The sequence below is a fragment of the Equus caballus genome, chromosome 5 (genome assembly GCF_041296265.1).
Source record: "Equus caballus isolate H_3958 breed thoroughbred chromosome 5, TB-T2T, whole genome shotgun sequence".
NCBI classification, from domain to species: domain Eukaryota; kingdom Metazoa; phylum Chordata; class Mammalia; order Perissodactyla; family Equidae; genus Equus; species Equus caballus.
Window position 1 is genome coordinate 45,437,532 of NC_091688.1, and position 16,433 is coordinate 45,453,964.

General features: G+C 36.3%; 1 protein-coding gene and 1 pseudogene across 8 annotated transcripts in view; both read right to left on the reverse strand.

The window, feature by feature from the left end:
* The window catches only part of RPRD2 (regulation of nuclear pre-mRNA domain containing 2), an 88,616-nt gene that overhangs the window by 27,532 nt on the left and 44,651 nt on the right, over window positions 1-16,433 (reverse strand). The gene's annotated exons all lie outside the window — the stretch shown is intronic.
* Window positions 12,126-14,152, reverse strand: LOC102148247 (elongation factor 1-alpha 1-like; annotated as a pseudogene).

The following is a 16,433-nucleotide window of genomic DNA, read 5'->3' on the forward strand; positions in this document are numbered from 1 at the left end:
CACTCTAAAAAAATTCTAATATTTTGCTGTATAGCTATAGTACTACTACCATGCCTGATAAAATTAACAGTAATTCTCTGACATTGTCTACATTCATTCCATAATCAAATTTCCCTGAATGTTTCAACGTCATTTTACTGTTAGTGTGTTTGAATTGGAATCCAAAGGTCAACATGCTACATTTGGTTAGGGTGCTTAAGTCTCTTTTAATTTAGAGCAATTAGATTAAATTGTTCTCAGTATTTGTTCCATGCCATTCATTGACTTGTTGCAGTCAAGGGGTCAGCTGTCCAGAAGAATGTCTTATATTCTAGCTTTATTTGCTTTCTTTAGTCATTTAACTTGTTCTGCCAATTCTTGAAGTTCCTCTAGATGAAAATTAGTTGGATTACATCCACGTTGAAATTTTTTGGAAAAAATATTTAATAAATGATGCTATATGCTTATACTGCATCCCATCAGGACATATACAATGTCTGGTTATCCCACCTTTAATCATACTAAGATTAAGGCTATCCCACCTTTAATAATACTAAAATTCATCAACAGATTGAGGTGGTCTATTCTCTTGTGAACTGTGCCTATCGGCTCACTAGTATTTTAGTGTTTTTCTAATGATTAAATAAGTTTTACATATAAAAATATTATTTTGCCCACATTACAATTATCTTTCCTCATTTTGCACTTTAATGTTTAAGTTACATTTTAAAACATAGAATTTTAAAATGTAGCCTTGTTAAAGTAAAAAGCACTCTCTATTGCCACCACTTTTTTTTTTTTTAAAGATTGGCACCTGGGCTAACAACTGTTGCCAATCTTTTTTTTTTTTTTCTGCTTTATCTCCCCAACCCCCCCCTGTACACAGTTGTATATCTTAGTTGCAGGTCCTTCTAGTTGTGGGATGTGGGACACCGCCTCAACATGGCCTGACGAGCGGTGCCATGTCCACGCCCAGGATCCGAACCCTGGGCCGCCACAGCGGAGCACGCGAACTTAACCACTCGGCCACAGAGCCGGTCCCAATTGCCACTTTTTAAGTGCAGAAAATTTTCCTACCAAAGATTTTTAAAATTGTAACATTTTTTCTCTCTTTGTTTTTGGTGAGGAAGATTGGCCCTGAGCTAACATCTATGCCAATTTTCCTCTAGCTTTTGTATGTGAGACACCACCACAGCATGGCTTGATGAGCGGTATATAGGTCCATGCCTGGGATCCAAACCAAAAAGCAGGAAAAAAAAAAAATGAAGATTGGCAACAGTTGTTAGCTCAGGTGCCAATCTTTAATAAAAATAAAATAAAATAAAATAAAATAAAATAAAATCTACTGGGATACAGGATGTAAAGTTGAGCTCTAAATATATTTCCTATTAATTGTTCCAATATTATAATTTCTCTTTTCCTCATTGATTTACTGTGCTTCCTTTAGCATACATTTAATTATTAATCTTTTTCTAGGCTGCAAATTCAGTTCCATTGATCCATTTTTACATTATATTGTATTATCTCCCAAACTGTGGCGTATCTTCTCTCATGACAATTATATTTCAAAATATATATATATTTCTTAAAGATTTTATTTTTCCTTTTTCTCCCCAAAACCCTCCGGTACACAGCTGTATATTTTCAGTTGTGGGTCCTTCTAGTTGTGGCATGTGGGATGCCACCTCAGCATGGCCTGATGAGCGGTGCCATGTTGGCGCCCAGAATTCGAAACAGTGAAACCCTGGGCTGCTGGAGTGGAGCGCGTGAACTTAACCATTCGACCACGGAGCCAGCCCCCTCAAAATATTTCTTAGTTATATTCTCACTTGCATATTTTTCCAGAGTAAATTTAGAGTATTGTTAAGTTTCAAAAGGGGGGAATCTTGGCATTTTTAATTTAAATTATATTAGGCTCGTATATTAACTTAGACAAAGTATTATCTTTCTATTAACACCTATGAATTATTAATACATTATTCATTATTGCAGCAAAACATTAATACTTATGAATTTATATTCAACATTCCCAACTACAATTTATTCATACAGGTCTCATATATTTCTTATTAAGGCTATTCTTATAGATATTTCATAAATTTTACTGCTAGTATGACTCACCATCCTTCTTATTGCTAACTTTTCAGAGTAAAACTGATTCAGAAGTTTCTTAATGATAAATTTATCTCAGTTTTTGTTTCTCTGGAGATATCTTTATATGGTTTGTCTGGGTCTTGAAAGCAGTCTTGCTTTGTATGCAAATCTATGTTGACAAAAAATCTATGTCCTATGAATGCTATAAAAATATTTTTCATAACTGCATTCTAGCTTCCACTGTTGCTATCGAGAAGTACGTTGTCAGTCTAATCGTAGTCCTTGTGTATGTGATCTTTCTGTCCTTTCTCTTTGGCCTCCTTGTTTTTTGTTTCCTTTTTAAAAAATTGTGGTAAAATAATATAAAATTTGCCATTTCAACCATTTTTTAAAATACAGAACTCATTATATTCACAATGTTGTAAAACCACCACCATCTATTTCTAAAATTTTTCATTATCCTAAACAGATACTCTATACCTGTTAATTAATTTCCCTTTACCTTTTTCTCTCCAGCTCCTGAGAACTTCTAATCTACTTTCTTTCTGTACAGATTTGTCTAATTGTAGATATTTTATATAAGTGGAATCATACAATATTTGTACTTTTGTGTCTGGCTTATTTCAGCATAAAGTTTTCAAGGTTCATTCACATTGCAGCATATACCAGAACTTCATTCCTTTTAAAAGAAATTGTAGCAAAATACACATAACTTTACCATCTTAACCATTTTAAGTGTACAGTTCAGTAGTGTTAAGTACATTCACCTTGCTGTGCAATTGATCTCCACAACTCTTGCAAAACCGAAACTCTATAGCCATTAAACATTATCTCCCCATTCCCCCTACAACCACCATTCCACTTTCTGTCTCTGTGAATTTGACTACTGTAGTTACTTCACAGGAGTGGAATCATACAGTACTTGTCCTTTGGTGACTGCTGTATTTCACTTAGCATAACATCTTCAAGGTTTATGTTGGAGCATGTGTCAGATTTCTTTCCTTTTTATACATTTTACGTATATACCACATTTTGATTATCCGTTCACCTGAAAATTGACACCAGGGTTGCTTCCCTCTTTTGGCTATTGTAAATAATGCTGCTATGAACAAGTGTACAAATATCCATTCAAGTTCCCGCTCTTGTTTCTTTTGGGTATACCCAGAAGTAGAATTGCTGGATCATAGAGTAATTCTATGTTTTACTTTTTGAGGAACCACCTAACTGTTTTCCACAGCAGCTGCACCATTTTACATTCCTACCAGAAATGTAGAAGTTTTTCCCCATCCTCTCTAACACCTGTTACTTTCTCGTTTTGTTTTGTTTACAAATTACAGTTATCCTAGCAGGTATGAACCCTTTGGCTGCTTTCAAAATCTTTTGTTTTGTAATTTCATCTGAATGACTAGGTGTGAATTTCTTATTTATCCTGCTTATTATTAGCATGTGTTGTAATTCCTGTATCTGCAAATTCATGTTTTTCATCACTTTCAGAGAGGTCTCAGTCATTACCTCTTCAAAAGAACTCAGAAGTTCTCTCTTCCTCAATTCCAACTTGATGTTAGTTACGGCTCTCATTCTAATCTTCACTTTCCCACCTCGTTCCTCTCTATTGCTGCATTCTACTTTCTTCAGAACTATTTTCTAGCTTAATCTCTTTTTCCTCTCTACAATACCTATTGGTTCTTTTGAAACGTGTCCAAATATCTTATCCATTGTTCATCTTATTCTATTTAATCTTTAATATTTCTTACACAGTTGTTCTATATATTCTGTCTGATAATTCTAATATCTGAGGCTCACTGTGGGGGGATCTAAATCTGCTGATTATCATTCATGGTGGTTTGTTTCCCAGTGTGGCTGGTGATCTTTGTGAGCACATATTTCTTCAATCTTAATCTATGGGATTCCTAGTGGTCTAAGTAGGAAATATGTTCCTAGAGAGACAATCCATACTGGAAGCAAGGGGAGCTTATGACTCCAGACCACTTTATCCCGTCTCCAGAGTCTCAGTCTTAGTGCCTAGATCACATGGTTCTGATACAGGCATACAGGTCAATGTCAGCTCTGCCATTTTAATATGTCCGCTGTTGCTGGTTCAGCTTATATTCTGTCAAGAATGTAACTGTTTTATAAAAAAAGGACTCTTTGGGGGGCCAGGCTGGTGGCGTAGCAGTTAAGTGCGCATGTTCTGCTTCAGCAGCCCGGGGTTCACTGGTTCGGATCCTGGGTGCGGATATGGCACTGCTTGGCAAACCATGCTGTGGCAGGCGTCCCACAGAGAAAGTAGAGGAAGATGGGCACGGATGTTAGCTCAGGGCCAGTCTTCCTCAGCAAAAAGAGGAGGACTGGCAGCAGATGTTAGCTCAGGGCTAACCTTCCTCAAAAAAAATAAAAGGACCCTTTGGAATAGCTGGTTGGCCACTCAGCCAGCTGTTCTCATAATCTGTAAATGTCTGTTTTTTAAACCAGACTAGAGAGCTTCTTCATGGCAAAAACTGTAACTTATTTGTTTTTTCAGCACCTACAAGGTGCTTACTACATACTAATTGAATGAATGACAATTGAATTTTCTCATTTTTAAACCAAACTATTCATTATGAAGTCCTAGTAGCTATTTACCAAAGTCCTCAAGGAAAATATGCTAGAAAAACAGCAACTGCTAAGAAAACATACAAATAAGACCAGGGGGTATAATATAGTAAAAATAGCATTAGATGGGGAAATTCTTTTAGGAATTCTCCTAAAAGAAAACAAAAATCAAATCCAAAACAGCAATTTTACTTACCTTGTTATTCTAGACCTCCATTTTAGCCATTACGGATCACAATCTCAATTTCTACAGAATATACAATTATTACCACACATAACATAAAACAAATTAATTACAAACTCTGTTGTTTGACTTGTAAGTAACAAAAATTGGCTGACCTTGGAGAATTCCTAGGATGTTTAATAGATGCTTCCTTTGCTAGCAACCCCCTACCCCGCCTTTACAACAGCAAGATGTTAGCAAATTATTTCAAAGTATAAAGTTGAAGAAGAGTACAAGAAGGGGTACCCAAGTATCTTTTCTTTATCAATATCTTATTTCTGGGATGCCATCAGAATAACGTGTTATATCTCGGAGGTCTTTAGTAAATATTTGCTAACTGACTAAACGGAAGGCTAAATAATGGGTCAACTCAAGGAGGAGACAGTCAATACTTAATCAGAAAACCTTGAAGCTCAGAAAACAGATGGAGATAGATTTCCTCTCTAAAAACTAGATACTCTGGGGGGCCAGCCCCGTGGCCGAGTGGTTAAGTTCACACGCTCTGCTTCAGCAGCCCAGGGTTTCGCCAGTTTGAATTCTGGGCATGGACATGGCACTGCTCATCAAGCCATGCTGAGGCGGCATCCCACATGCCACAACTAGAAGGACCCACAACTAAAAATATACCAACTATGTACTGGGGGGCTTTGGGGAGAAAAAGGAAAAATAAAATCTTAAAAAAAAAAAAACCTTGCTACTCTGTATTTCCTAAAATAATCCTCATTTATACAACTTAACTTTTTTATTTGCCTACAACAAATATCTTTCCTAGTGTGTCAGTTGTCTTTAATTTTATTGTGTCTTCTATAATGTAGTAGTTTAACTTTGATGTAATAAATTCATAAATACTTTTCTTTGTTATCTGTTCTTTGTGTCTTAAGAGCTTTTTAACCCCTATAGTCATAAAAACATACATATTTTCTTCTAACATTTAAAAGTTTTGCTTTACACATCAAGGTAATTAATTTGGAATATATTTTTGTGTATGGCGTAGAAAAACATTTAACATTTAATTTTATTTTTTCCACAGGGAAAGCCTATGTCCCAGAATCACTTACTGAAGAGTTCACCTTTCTCCCAGTGATTTGTAATGCAACGTCTACCATTTACAAAGGGCCCATATATGTATGGGTCCATTTCTAGGCTCTGTTTTGTTCCTTAAATCTGTCTTATCCTTGTAATATCACACTAATTACTAAAGACAAATAATAAATCTTGATATTTCATAGATTAAGCCCTACTTGCTTTTTTTGTGTGAGGAAGATTGGCCCTGAGCTAACATCTGTTGCCAATCTTCCTATTTTTACTTGAGGAAGACTGCTGCTGAGCTAACATCTGTGCCAATCTTCCTCTATTTTATGTGGGATGCTGCCAAAGCATGGCTTGATGAGTAGGGCTAGGTCCATGCCCGGGATGTGAACCTGTGAACCCCAGGCTGCTGAAGCAGAGCACACAAACCTAACCACTACACCACTGGGCCAGCCCCCCACTTGCTTTTTATAAACAGACTTGGCTACTGCTAGACACTGACTCTTCTCTATGAATTTCGGAATCAGTATAACAAGTTACTTAAAACGTCTTATTGGGATTTTGATTAAAGTGTACTGTATTTACATGCTGATTTTTGTCTTTTTCTAACAGTTTATAATTTTCTCCGTAAAGGTCTTAACACACTTTTATTCTACGTAACTTACAGAGCTTTTGTTGTTACTGTTAATAATATCTTTTTATCTACTATGGTTTTTAATCAGTTATTTCCGATATATTGAAATGCTATTGATTCCTATGTTAATTTGTATCCAGTAACCTTGCTAAATCCTTTTTAGTCTGTAAATTCTCTTGGATTTCCTATGGATCACAAAATCTCCATATATCTTTTTACCCCTCATTATTCCATTGATTACATTTAATAGTTCTTCAATAACTATAAATTGGAATTTACAAATTAAATACAAATAAAGCAAATACCATGCACACTGTTGAAACTAATTACAAACTGCAATGTGAACATGATACTGAATATACACATTGAATATATACAGTCTTAAATTTATCAAGCCTACACCATTATCATTCAATTATTTCACCATTTTCTTCATTTGAACTATCATGAAAATCTTTTTCATAATGTATGGTGAAATTATTAGTGCCTTCAAGTGATGCAAACAATCATTTATATATTAAAGTCACCTTTAACCTTTCCTCATTAGCCTCTGATAAAGTAATATTATCTTAAGCAAAAATACAATCACAAATACATGTTAACATAGCCACTGAAAATAAGTCACAGAACTGTTACAAGGCAATGATACAGATGATTCTGAATATGCTTACAATTACTTTTGAATTATTATAAATTAAAAATTTAAATTTTATTTCTCATAGCTAATTCTCAGATCCTTTAAACTACATCCATCGATCCACCTAGGAATACTGAGGCCTGTAAGAAACACCGATTTACAGCACTCCATGCTATTTCCATCCATCCATCCATAATCCATTTTAGAAGCATTTACTAATCACCTATGAAGTGCCAGGCATTGTGCTGGGAACAGAAGCTCAAAGTCTGGGGGATAGAAATGTGACAAAAGGCACTTGTACCAATTACAACGCAGTATGTTAGGTGCCATAATAGAAGAAGAGATAAGGTATAATGGTAGTAAAGAGAAAGAATTCTTTAATCCAGATTGGGAAGCAGAAGACACGAAGAGAAAATTTCTTGAAGATACCAAATCTTTTTCTTTTATTTTTTCCTTTTTCTCCCAAAACCCCCTGGTACATAGTTGTATATTTCAGTTGTGGGTCCTTCTAGTTGTGGCATGTGGGACATCGCCTCAACATGGCCTGATGAGTGATGCCATGTCCGCGCCCAGGATTCGAACTGGTGAAATCCTGGGCTGCCAAAGCAGAGTGTGCGAACTTAACCACTTGGCCACGGGGCCGGGCCCGAAGATACCGAATCTTTAAGGAAGGTGGAGGCATGGAGTGACCAAAACCTTACAGAGCTTATCATCTAATTGGGAATATGGTACTGCTCTATGGTTTATTACACAACTTATTCTTCTAGGCTGCCAATTCAACTTTCAAAAGGAACCAACTACCTCAACTCATTACTCAGTATTGTAATTTGAAAATCATGTTCAGTCTAAATAAGTCTGTTTTTGAGCTCTATTTCCATCTATTTACGTGGTGACATTTCGTGAAATTATGAGATATCCATGACAGAAAAGTCACATAAAACATACATATACATAAAATTATTCAACAAAAAATTAAAAAGTGAATACCCATGTAATCACAGCCCAGGCCAAGAAATAGAACATTGCTGGCTCCCCAGAAGACCTGAGTGGGCCCCTTCAAGATGATAATCCCTTCCAACCACCTGAGATGGTAAACCTTTGTGGTTATTATTTCCTTACTTTTCTTTAATGTTTTAACATCTAGGTATGCATAAATGGTTTATTTTTGCCAAACGTGAACTTCACATAAATGGAATCATATCACATATAAATATTCCTTTGTACTTTCAATCAATATTTTGTGAGATTTATCTATGTTGCTGCATGTAACAGAAAGTCATTAATTTTCTTTGCTGTCTGGTATTGCAACATGCCACAAGTCATTCATTTTATTGCAGAAAAACATCTGGCTTGTTTCCAAATTGTTATTATCATGAACAATGCTGCTATAAAAATTAACTTCTACTGATCCTATTGCACATATGCAAAAGTTTCTAAGGTGTAAAAGCCTAGGGGTGGAATTGCAAGATCACAGGGTGTATATAACAGTTTTTAAAAGGAGGTTGTTTTATACCAAGCAAGCCGCAAACCAACAGAATGTGAGAGCTCCCACTGTGCCACAATCTTACTAATGCTGGTATTGGTGGACTTTAGAGTTTACGCCTTATCTGGTAGGTATGTGTGCCAGTTATTAATTTATTACTTTTCAGCTCTAAACCCACCCTTCCTCCTCTTACTGGAGGCAGACTGTGCAAACTCCATTTCTCCTTTGCTCAGCGTTAGACTCTGCCAATAGAGGGCCCTAGCGTGACAATGAGATGCTGGAAGAGGCAGTAAGGATTCTTCTCTTGGTGTTCTCTTCTGAAGTGGATCAGCATGTAAGCGGAGGGCTGCCCTTGCACTTCAGCAATGAATGCTCTCTCTCCAGCCTGTTTCTTAGCCACTGCAGTGGCAGGTAGCATGTTTGTGTAGCAATCTGCTCTTTCTTCGGGTCTGAATCTCAGCTTGGAGGAGAGAGGGCTCCTTATTCACTTTTCCCTCAGATCCAGAGGTGGTAGCTGCTTTCAGCAGATACTACCCCATCACACCTTAGAGTTCTTTTATTCCTTCTAGTAGTCAGCTACTTTTTACCTACTTAACAAAATTCGTTATATTAAGTTTTCCCTGTTTAAATTACTGGTGTGTGGTTTCTCTCTTTTGATTGGAACTTGACTTATACAGTATGTAGTACTATATCTCAGCAGTTCTAGGGCTATATGGCATGTATTATCACCACAGACTGAATGCAGAAGCATACAAAAGAATTTACCTGTCTGCCTTTAAGCTAGATATTAAAGAGATCCACAAGAATGCAAAACACCACCACTCTTCTCACTAAAAATTATTTTATTTACATTTATTGTTTTAAAAGTGATTAATAAATATCCAAACAATTTCTGTTTTAATTTCTGATAAGTGCCAGGTGAAATCTTCTAATTTTTTTTGGTCTTGTTCTTATTATATTGTATATATTATATATGCTGGATACGAACACTTTGGTGACTGCGTTGCAAATATTTTCTCCTGTTCTATGGCTTGTCTTTTCACTCTTTATGGTATCTTTAGATAAATGGAAGGTCTTCATTTTAATGTAGCTGAATATATCAATCTTATGAGGTAAGGTCACGAGATATTCTCCTATGTTGTCTTCAAAAAGATTTATAGTTCTTTCTCATTTAGGTATTTAACATGGAATTAATTTTTTGTGTATGGTGTGAATGGGATCTAATTTGGTTTTTTCCTATATAAATAGCCACTGTCCCAGCAATATTTATGAAAAAGTTATTCTTTTTACACTACCAGTAGTTTGATACACAGACCAAGTATACATATACATTAGTCTGTTTCTAGACTTTATTACATTCCACTGGTTTCTCAGGCTATCTCTATAGGGCCAAGTCCATACTGCTTTATTTATCATAGCTGTATAAGAAGGCTTGAAATCTGGTACAGCCAATATTCCCACCTTGTTCTTCTTCAAGAGTTTCTTGTCCTTTTCTTTTTGGGAGAAGAAAAGGAGGGAGCGCTCTGCACTTTCACATAAAATCCAGAGTCAATGTGTAAAATAGGGGGAAGAAAACTCTACTGAGATCTTAATTAAGATTGCATTAGATTTATAAACCAATTTGGGAAGAAGTGACACTGTTAAATATTGTCTTTCCTACCACAAATATTTATTTAGGTTTTCCGTAATGTTTCTCAATTACGTTTTATAATTTTCTATATAGAGATCTTACATATCTTTTGTTAAGATTTCTAGGTACAGTCAATCTTCATTTATCATGGGTTCTGTGTTTACAAATTCACCCACTTGCACTAAAATTTATTTGTAAACCCAAAGCACTACTTGTTGTGCTCTTGCAATCATTCCTGGACATGTATAGACTGGTGAAAAATTTGAGTTGGCCAATGTGTGTGTTTTTAGATAAGGTCAAACAAGGTGATGCTGTGCCATGTTGTTTCAACTATGATACTAAAAAAGTGTCCTTTTCATAGTCTATTTAGTGCTACATTTCTTTGCATTTTTGTGCTTTTTCTTGATGATTTCGCTGTTTAAAATGGCCCCCAAGCATAGTACTGAAGTTCTGTCTAGTATTCCTAAGCACAAGCAGACTGTAATGTGCTTTACAGAGAAAATACATGTATTAGATAAACTTTGTTCAGACATTAGTTATAATGCTCTTAGCTGTGAGTTCAATATTAATGAATCAACAATATATTAATATATATACTAAATAAGGTATCTTTACATAAAACAAGGTTACATATTGATTGGTTGACAAAAATATGGCCAGGGGCTTACAAGACCATAACCCTGTATTTCCCCCAGGAGCAATGATTCACTATTCACTCATTCAGTGTTAACAGCAACTTCATGGAACATAATAACTTGAATAACAAGAATCAACTGCGTTTTTTTTCCAATATAAAGAATTTAAATGTTTTTCATTTTCTTACTTTTTTTCTCATAGTCAAAATTAATTTAACATATTGATTTGAGTCCAGCAACCTTGCTAAATTCTTTTAATGCCAATTATCTACCTGTAGATTGCTTTTCTATGCATACAATCATATCATCTGCAACTAATGACAATTTTGGTATTTTCCTTTTCCAATCCTTTAATTTATACCTTTTATTTCTTTTCTGTTTTTTGCCTTACTGCTCTGGCTAGGAACTCCATTACAAAGCTGAACACAACTGTTGATACTGGGCACTATCCTTGCTTTGTTGCTCTTAGGTAGCATGTTTGCTATAGGTTTTCATTTTGGGAAGATAATGCATTACTAGACTGAAGATGTTCCTTTCTATTCCTGTTTTGTTTTAGAAGAAATGGATTTTTACTCACTTTTGGGGTACCTCTTAAGATGATCATACGATTTTCTTTTAATTTTTAAGCATAGTAAAACAGATGATTTTCCAGCATTAAACCATGCTTCCATTCCCAGGATAAACTCCACATAGTTATGATATATTATATTCTTTATGTTCTGCTAGACTTAGGTTGTTTTTTGCATCCACATTCATGAATAAGATCAGTCTATAAATTTTCTTTTCTTGTACTCTCCTTCCTAGTCAAGTTTCGGTGTCAAGCTTATGTTAGTCTTATTAAGATGAGTTGAGGCATATTCTCTTTTTTCCTCTGAATGAGTCTGTGTAAGACTAGAATTATTTCTTCCTTCAATATTTGGTGAACCTGCTGGTGAAGAATGGAGGTCAGGGACATTCTTTTTTTTTTTCCTCATTAAACTTTGTTTTAATGGGTCTCAAAATTGTGTGACAGACGTTTCCATTAAAAAGTACTGATTTTGAAAACTAACAAATCAAAACTGCCCCTCCCCTCGCAACAAATGGTCCACAAAACATTTTCTTTTCCTTCTCAAGGTTTTACCATGCACTGTTATCATAAACTAGTCCCTTTTTCCCGTATTGTCTTTTAGCATTTATCACATATGTAATAATATTAATTTAATAGACTTTACTTTTTAGAGTCCTTAATCAGTCTTTTACTATCCAACTTAAATGGCCAATTGAGACAAATAGCTCTGAGACAGTTTTTCCACCAATGATTAAGACTGGGGTGACAGGAATAGAGATAATATTCACTCTGCCTTCTGAGTTTTCTGGGCAGACTTGGCGACTTCGCCAGCTCCAGCAGCCCTCTTGTCCACTACTTTGATAACACCCATAGCAAGGATCTGTCTCATATCACGAACAGCAAAGAAGCTCTCAACATACACAGGCTTGCCAAGAATAATATTAATGATTTCAAGAGTTTGGGGCCATCTTTCGGCTTCTTACTAGAATGGTGATCAATCTTCTTCTTTAGCTCAGCAAACTTGCAAGCAATGTGAGCTGTGTGGCAATCTAGAAGAAGTGCATAGCCAGTACTGATTGGCCTGTATGATTCAGGATAGTCACCTGAACTATGCACGATAAGCATCTTTGACAGACACACCCTTGACACTGATGGCCACATTGTCCCCACGAAGAGCTTCACTCAAAGCTTCATGGGTGCACTTCAAGAGACTGTAGTTGTAACACTGATCAGAGCAAAGGTGACCATCACGCTAGGTTTGAAAATACCAGCCTCTACTTGGTCAACAGGGACAGTACCAATACCACCAATTTAGGAGACATCCTGCAGTGGCAGACAAAAGGACTTGTGAGGTGGACAAGACGGTGACAGAATGCAATCCAGATCTTCAAGCAGCATGGTTCCACTGTCACTGCCAACTTCACAGGTGACCTTCTCTCTCTTGAACCAAGGCGGGTTAGCACTTGGCTAAGCATGTTGTCACCATTCCAACCAGACATTAGCACAAATGCTACTATCTCAGGATTGTCACCAATTTTCCTTTGTTTTTAGATTTTATTTTTCCTTTTTCTCCCCAAAGCCCCCTGGTACATAGTTGTATATTCTTCGTTGTGGGTCCTTCTAGTTGTGGCATGTGGGACGCTGCCTCACGTGGTTTGATGAGCAGTGCCATGTCCGCGCCCAGAATTCGAACCAATGAAACACTGGGCCGCCTGCCGCGGAGCGCGCGAACTTAACCACTCGGCCACAGAGCCAGCCCCCTCCCCCCCTTTTTTTTTTGAGGAAGATTAGCCCTGAACTAACTGCTGCCAATCCTCTTCTTTTTGCTGAGGAAGATTGGCCCTAAGCTAACATCCACGCTCATCTTCCTCTACTTGATATGTGGGACGCCTGCCACAGCATGGCTTGCCAAGTGGTGCCATGTCCGCACCCAGGATCTGAACCAGCGAACCCCAGGCCACTGAAGCAGAACATGCACACTTAACCGCTGCACCACCAGGTCGGCCCCACCAATTTTCTTAAGGTAGGTGCTAACTTCCTTAACGATTTCCTTGTATCTCTTCTGGTTGTAGGGTGGTCCCACAGAATCCATTTTATTAACATCAACAAATCATTGTTTCATACCCAGTGTGTAAGTCAGAATGTCATGCCCATTCTTGGAGATACTGTCTTCAAATTCACCAACACCAGCAGCAATAATCAGGACAGCACAGTCAGCCTGAGATGTGCCTATAATCATGATTTTGATAAAAGTCTCTGTGCCCTGGGGTATGACTGACAGTCACATAATACTTGCTGGTCTTCAATTTACACAGGGAGATATCAATGGTGATACCATGCTCACATTCAGCTTTCAGTTTATCTAAGATCCAGACATACATGCCCTTTCCCATCTCAGCAGCCTCCTTTTCAAATTTTCTGATGGTTCTTTTGTCGATCCCATCACATTTCCAGATCAGATGGCCAATCGTAGTGGACTTGTGTCCAATGATGACAATATTGGTATGAGTCTTTTCCTTTATCATTCTGGCTTAGCTTTAGTAGTAGTTTTCATGACACCTGTGTTCTGGTGGCAAATCCATTGTGAAAAAGGAGGATGTTCTTATGGGAAGATTTCTGACTACTGACTGAATTCATTCACAATAGTTATAGGATTATAACTTACGTCCTCAATTTTTTTTCTCTGAGCCACTTTTACAACTTGTATTTCTTTGAAGAACTTAACCATTTTGTCTAAATTTTCAAATGTATTGGCCTAAAGCTGTTCATATTATCCTCCTTTTACGGTCTGCAACATTTGTGATTGTGTCCACCTTTTACATTCCTAATATTGTTTATTTATGCCTTCTCTCTTTTCTTGATCAATCTCATCTAAAGTTTATCAGTTTTATTACCTTCTCAAAGAATCTATGCTTCCTTTGTTAAACGCTTCTATTGTATGTTTGTTTGGTCTTATGGTTATGTTTTTTCCTTCAATTTTATTTTATTGTGGTAAAATACAAGTAACAAATTTACCAACATAACCATTGTTAAGTGTACAGTTCAGTGGTATTAAGTACATTTATATTGTTGTGCAACCATCACCATCATCCATCTCCACAACTCTTTTCATCTTGCCAAACTGAAACTCTATACCCACTAAATAATAACTCCTCATTCCCCGCTTCTTCCAGTCCCTGGCAACCACCATTCTACTTTCTCTACGAATTTGACTATTCTAGGTATCTCACTGTATGCTTGGGTTTTTTATTTCACTAATTTCTCATTTTATTATACCCTTCCTTCCTTTCTTTGGCTTATTTTGCTCTTCTTTTTTGAACTTCTTGAGATACATACTCAGCTCATTAATTTCTGGAGCACGTTTATGTTCCTGACACTCTTATAACCGCTTTACAGATATTAGCTTGTTTAATCTTCACAATAACCCTAAGAGACTCTACTATAAAAGCTGTACTATTATTCTCATTTTACAGGTGAGAAAATGGAAGCACAGAACAATTAAATAACTAGTCTAACAAGTGGTAGATCCAGGATTTGAACCTAAGAAATCTGATTCCAAAGCTTGGGTTCTTAACTTCTAAGCTCCATTGCTTCTCAACAAAGAAGAGCTATTCCAGGACAAAAACTTCACAAACACTTATACTAAGACATACAGTACGAGAGTTTGGCTAGAGCAATGGCTCATTACTGGGACATGGGAGAGCTGGTGATAAGAAGGGGAAGGAAGGTCGGGATTTGATTGTAGAGGGCTTTAAGTGCCTTCCCAAGGAGCTTGGATAACAGTACTGTAAGGTAAAAAAACTCACTGAAGGCTACTGAGTGACCCGATCTCATTCTTTCTTATTTTTTTATGTTCTCTTTCCTATCTTAAGTTAGTTTTATACAACTTATTTTATTATCAGTATCCTTATTTGTAAAATGAAGATAATCTTTGCCTCTATATTATAGAGTTGGTTTGAAAATCAAAGAAAATAACAAAGATGGAAAGGAATTTATTAAATCATAAAGTAATATAAAAATATATTTTAAAGAATGATCAGAGTAGTGACTTGGTAAAATTAATTTGTCAATAATAGTAGGAGTAATCATCATCAGAGCAGCAGCAAACATTTATTAAGTGTTTATTATATGCCAATCACTGTTCTAAGTTCTTTATATGTATTATTAACTCATTTAGTTCCCACACTCTCTCAGGTAGGTACTATTATTGGCTCCATTATATAGATAAGAAAACTGAGGCTAATTTAAATTGCCTAAAGTTATAGAGCTGGGAAGTGGCAGAACCAGGATCCAAACCCATGTACATTGGTTCCAGAGCCTATGGTCTGAAACTATTATATCTCTGGACATCAATGTGTATGTGGCCTAAAGTGGATGAAAAAGATATCAGAAACTGAGAAACTAGTTAGCAGGCTGTTATAATCATATAAATACACCAAATCAAGATGATAATGGGAAACTAAAAAGCAGAGAGAAAAGGAGGAAGAAACAGCAAAGAATCAGCCCCTGCTAAGTGACTAAGAAATGAAGGGACAAGAATTTAAAACTACTAAGGGGCCATTATAAGATGAAAAACTGTACGTTAATGTTTAGGAGGATATGTGGTAGAATAGAAATAACAAAGGACTATGAGTCAGAAAAATCTCAGTTCTAGTCTCAGCTCTTTTACTAAACTGTCATTTTATTTTGGGCAATTTCTTAACTGTTCTGGGCTTCAGTTTTCTCATCTTGTAAAAAGGAATAACAAAAGCCAATCTGCTTACCTGCACAGTTCGTTACTTTGAATTTTCAATAACACTGGTATAACAATTTTTAACTTATACTTTCACACAAATTGTAGGAATAGGACTTTATACAAGCGTAAGGTGTATTACTGCTTTAGACATTCAAAGCTGAATATCGTCCTTAACAATGAAGCAGTAATTCCCAGAAAGCAGTTGAAGACATGGT